Source organism: Corvus brachyrhynchos, unplaced genomic scaffold (genome assembly GCF_000691975.1).
Source record: "Corvus brachyrhynchos isolate BGI_N302 unplaced genomic scaffold, ASM69197v1 scaffold90, whole genome shotgun sequence".
Classification (NCBI taxonomy): domain Eukaryota; kingdom Metazoa; phylum Chordata; class Aves; order Passeriformes; family Corvidae; genus Corvus; species Corvus brachyrhynchos.
The window spans coordinates 6,795,532-6,801,418 of NW_008236932.1; the positions used below are offsets into that span (position 1 = coordinate 6,795,532).

A 5,887-nucleotide genomic window follows, 5' to 3' on the forward strand; every position below is an offset into this window, starting at 1 on the left:
CCACACCTTCCCTTCCCACACCTTCCCTTCCCACACCTTCCCTTCCCACACCTTCCCTTCCCACACCTTCCCTTCCCTTCCCACACCTTCCCACACCTTCCCTTCCCGCACCTTCCCTCATACAGCTGCAACACCTAAACCTCTAGACTCATTCCTTTCCATAAATTGTCCCACTGATCTTAATGACCAGTCAACACAGACTGAGATGAACTTTACAGTGAAATAGACAAAGAAAAGAAAAAAGCAAATAAACAAATAAAACCTCATAGAGAATATATGCGGTAAATTTGAGATTATATATAACATTTCGCATTTTCTAATGTTAATGTTTGCCTAATCATTCAAGCTTCAAAAAGTGCATTTAGAATCTTGCCTAAATCTTTTGCATACCAGAATTGCTTCTTTCATCAAGCAGACATAGAAATTTTATGAAACAGTTTAAAAATTAAACTAAAGTTTTAGTGTGACATTGAGACAAATTGATCCATATATAGCATTCAAAGCAATCCACTCCCCATCATTTCCATCAGTGTGAAGAAGGTAATCCAGGTGCTTCCTTTATAACACAACTTTTCAGAGTTGTGTATATCACAGTGTATAGCAAGACTCACCATTCTGCCTTTGAAATCCACCACAGTATTTACCTGAACTATGCAGTTTATGGTGTTCTGTCAACACCCAGTTCTTCACATGTGCAGTCAGACAGAGCTTGACTCTATTAAAAATCTTTTAAAAAAATCCCTGCTAACTTTGGAGGAAAAGAAAAATTTTACTCTTTTACATTACCATGTTCTCAGAAGTCATCATATATTCAAACAGACTATGTCAAAAAATCTTACTCTATTAATAATCCTAATCCTCACACCACTAGGATTACTGTCCTTATGGAGGAAGCCCAAGAGATCCTCAATATGCAGAAACTCAATATCCGTTTATCGAACATATTTATGTTCTTTGTTCTTCCAGAGAGAAAGAACCTGTTTCTTTTGGTTTCAAATCCAAATACCTAGATGTAGACTACTCCTGTTGATTAAATAAATCTTGGAATAGTCTTTTCACCAGAACGCTAAATGTAGTCATATATCTTAATGCAAAGAGAAAGAGCAGTGTAATTATCTTGTAGAATTTTAGGCCAGACAAAAGGAAAGCTGTCAGGTAGTTTTGGTGTTGGGTATGGCACAATTTCAGTTTTGTATGGAACTAGATACTTCTACAATGCCAAAAAGAAATTGATAAAATATGTGCTTTTTTTGTGTATGTTACCCCTTAACACCACATTCTCAGCACAAAAACAGTGCAAAATTCCCTCAAAGGATTTCTTTATGGAAATAATGCTTTTTTTGCATCTATTTCCAAAGGCATTGCGGCTCACATTTTAGAATATGTTGTGTAATTTCTTTCTGACTCTGACAAATGTTTCCTTCATTGTTGAAAATTATTCAAGTTAACAAAGGAACCAATGTATGGAGCTTTTGCAAATGCACGTATCTCTGTAAAGTTGGGTTTAATCACTTATTGATTCATCCAGTTTCCTCTACACTGCTTCCCAAAGCAGTTTTAATACTGAAAAGGAAAGAAAAATACCAAAGTTATGGTCTTAATGGCAAAGTCATTTGTGGTGATCAACTACCACTCATACAGTTTTGATGACAAATGACTTATAAAAGGTGATTTTGTCAAGAAGATAAAGTACTCATAGCTACATTTTGACACACAGGAAAAATTGCAATATGATTGTGGTTTCCATAAAGGTTACCCAAGTTTCTGAAGCAGACTTATAGATTCCTCTTCTGCATGATTGCCTCCACATTCTAGGTCCATTTTGCAGTTTTAGAAATACATTATCTGTATCATCTTTGCTATCAAACAAAAATGTTTCTGTCAAGCCAAACACTGGAACTACCCACAATGTGCCTCATTCGTGTTTAGTGCCTAGAAAAGAAAAACCACTCACCAAAGTAGTGGGTAGCCATATACATTTAAACATTGAGGAAAGAGGTAAATTGGGCTGATTTGTACACCAAACACTAAATTCTTAGCAATTCAGCTATCAGAGTTACACTCATTTACCTGAGAAGTGAGCCTTCCTGAAACGTTAAGAAATTAAAGGATTAATCTTCTTTGATTCTGTGTATTCTGCAGCCAGGAGAGACATATGAGTGCAGGACTCTACACGATCAGACTTTTCAATCAGTCTATAAACAAAGGCTGTGGGTGTGAAGGAAAGGAAAATAATGCAAGCTGTTTATCTTGAACTGAATGGGCTTCAAGTACAAAAAATTACTATTGCTTGAAGAGTATTTGTAATGTGAAAAAACACACAACTTTTTCCTCCATTTAACAAACTCCCTGAAAAAGATCTGGTCACTTGCTACACCCTGTTAGCTAAAAACTTGTGTTTGGTAAGTACACATGATCCTGTAAGCTATGGTGAATAAAACTAGATGGACAGAGACAAGGGAGAGGAGTACAGTAGACAGAATTATGTGATGGCTCTGTGCAGCACACAAGGGCACAGTGAATTTTTTGAGAACTTTCCTTGTAGGTAAAGTCAGTTCAAACACTTCCAATATTTTGCACCTAAGGAAAGGTCAGTCTGCACCCAAACAAGCAAATGTATTAAGAAATTATGTTCACTCATCAAAAACTCCAAAGAAAGTAGGCACGGCAACAAAAACTTCATGTTTTGTGAATTTGTATAATGTTGTTAAGAAGTTGTCAAGGAAAGGCAGCAGGATGAAACTATGACATGGTGTAACTTTGTTTTGCACTTTGTTTCTACCCATTGTGGCTTTGAAAGAGAGCATGATTTTTCTCCAAGTTGTGCACCATAGGGTTAGGGAAACTTGACATCAAGTCCCAGTTTCATGACAGGCTTCCTGAGTTAACCTTAAGCCATTAAATATCTTCACAGTTTATTCCCTAATTAGGAGGATGATTACTATTTCCATAGTTGGCACCATTTAAATACAATGAAGGTATTTTCATCTATGTAGAGTTATTATTTTTTTTGGTGTTACCACAGGGCAGTGATTGATTGGCATCACCCCTTCTGCTGTAAACAAGACATTTTTTGTGGGTGCGTGAGTGCCTTCACTTCCCAAATCAGACTTTCATTAAAAGGAGTGAGAAAGAGTGAGGGAAAGAAAAGGAAGAGACAGAAAGAGGGAGGGAGGGAAGGAAAGAGAGAGAGAGAGAAAAGAAGAAGAAAAAGAGAAAAAATAACAAGAACAAGAACAAGAACAGAGTGAATTGTTTGCTGAGTGCATTATGAAATTGAACCATCAGCTGGTGAGATTTAGTTCACTAAAAATAAAGAAGTAAATGACAGAAAACTTTGCTGAGGTAGTACCTGGACCTCAGAACATAAGAAAGCTTTTGTTGCCTGCCTCCAAAGGCAAGAGACAATTCACAGATGTGCAAGCATTTGATGATATTTTAGAGGACGCAGTCTGGTACAGTTGTCACAGCTCAGTCTTTCAGAGATTGGTTTGTAAATCTCAAAGATGTGACGTACCTTTGATGCACCTTAGTTAACCCAAACATTATAATACTTTGTCCTGATTTACAAGTCTTGACAATATCAAACTCTCCTGGTTTCTGCTGGGATAGAATTAATTTCTTCTCAGTTTTACAGCGCTGTGTTTTGGATTGGAATTAGAATGGTGTTCCTAACATTGATGTTTTTGTGGTTTTGGTAAGTCATGTTTATCCTAAGTCAAGGACATTATTTTCTTGTCTCATGTCTTCCAGTGAGGAGGTACACAAAAGAAGCTGGGGCAGGTGACCCGAACTGACCAAAGAGATATTCCACACCATCCAATGTCATTCCCAGTATATAAACTGGGGGGAGTTACCTGGGAGCATGGCCTATCTGCATTTGGGAAAGGGAGTCTGGCATCTGTGGGTGGGCAGTGAACAATTGTGAATCACTTGTTTTCCCTTTTTATTATCATTATTATTATTTACCACTATTATTGTATTTTACTTTATTTTCAATTATTAAAATTTTCTTATCTTAGCATACAAACTTTGCTTTAATTCTCCTCCCAATTCCACCAGGGTGGGAATAGAGGGAGGGTTGAGTGAACGGCTGCATGGTGCTTAATGTTCAGCTTTTCTAAAATGACAACACAAACTTTTCTTCTTTTTGGTAGAAATATATTTTGCATTGAAAGAAAAGCAAGAAATGTATGGGAAATTTCTGATCGGTGTAACAGTAACTCAGGCTAGGATTACTGATTTGCTTTTTTTAAAATGTTTGGGGGTTGGGATTTTTTGGTACAGAAATAGAATATAATTAAATTATTTCTCTACATGAACATCTAATTCTTTTCAGTCAATTGCACTCTTTCATCCCCCATCCACATAAGCATCTACATGTCATTCCCTTATTCCCCTGAAACCACAACTGCCTGCCTCTGCAGGACTGAGTTACCAGTACTGTTAAAGGACTTAATACAGGTTCTCAAATTACAGTTTAAAGATTGTCTAGTGTGGCATTTACCCACCTCATTTTACTGGATTAGGTCATCATCAGAATTTTCATCAAGTCCCTTTTCACTAGTATTTTCTGACAATTTCCATTTTCAAGACCTATATAAATGGCATAAAATAAACACAATATAATAAAGTAAAATAAATAAAATAATAAAAACAGACAATGAGGGAGGAGGATAAGTTATAGACAATAGTAAAATGAGTGATTAACAGGAGCAGTGATTCATAATGCTACATTTTAGTGGTTTTACTGCGTAGAAGAAAAACCATAATTACATTAGCAGCAAACTAAAAATATTTTAGAATCTTTTAGAAGAACAATATTCAAACACCAAAACCACATAATGCTGCTCAGCTTGAAGTACTTCCCAATACAGGTTAAAAAGAAGGATCAGGAGGTTGCAAAAATTGTCATGTGCCCTTCATCAGAACAGTGATCCGTCTAAATAACAACCACAGGACAACAGGCAGCCAAGAAAACACAGCAACCCCCCCTGAAACCAAGTTGTGCAGGACTGTGTCATTGACACTATTAAGAAGCAATATAATTTATAATTTCTAAAGGACATCATGCCTATTTCAACCCTTATTTCAGCATCCTTCCCTGACTCCCCAAGTGCATTGTGGACTATTATGATGCTTGCAATTTAATGCATGTAACAAACTGCTTACAAGCATAAGATCTTAGAACACCCTGTGCTTATTCCCACCAGGGCCTCTGTTGGGGTTCCTCCCCCCCTGCCATGGAGCCCTGGGAGAGGGGCCCTGGGAGAGACACATGGAGTTTCCCTACTCCCTGGTCAGCCTCGTTCCCCATTGGTTGTTTTGTGTTCCCCTGCGCGGGAAAGGACCCTCGGGTCCCGTGATTACCGCAGTTCCTCGGCAGATCTTCAGCCATGCGGCTGGGGAAATAAACATCTCTCTGAAAATACCTACCAAGAATCGGTCCTTATATTCTTTTCCACAGGCCTTGTTGTCTGATACACATGTTGCAGTATCCCCACTGCAACAAATGGTTGGAGAATGCTGGCAAGACACCGATCCCTGGGGACAGCGACTGTGATTTGTGAGAACTGTGGAGGAACCGTGGAAAGGCACGTGGCTCTCGGAGCCGCATATGGACATTTATCTTAAACTTGAAAAGATTCTTGAACAACGATTTGTAAATTTTAGCTTAATTCAGGCCCAAAAGGAACCGAAACGCTTCCTGGCATGGTTGTTTAAGAAGTTTTTCTACGTTTTGTGGCACTTGATTCTTACCAAAGACTTTTGGAAGAATGCTTGGACACAGTTAATTTCTGAGTCAAAATATATGCCGATGGAAGAATATTTTCGTGAATATTATTTAGTTACCGAGACTGTTGAGCAATGTCAGCTGTGTCCTGGC

General features: G+C 37.9%; 1 long non-coding RNA gene across 1 annotated transcript in view; it reads left to right on the forward strand.

Moving 5' to 3' along the window:
- LOC108445216 overlaps nt 1-5,887 on the forward strand; it is a 77,707-nt gene that overhangs the window by 69,325 nt on the left and 2,495 nt on the right. Inside the window, exon 4 of the long non-coding RNA XR_001859986.1 lies at nt 5,468-5,566. This is a non-coding gene — a long non-coding RNA (uncharacterized LOC108445216). The remainder of the gene's footprint in view (nt 1-5,467; nt 5,567-5,887) is intronic.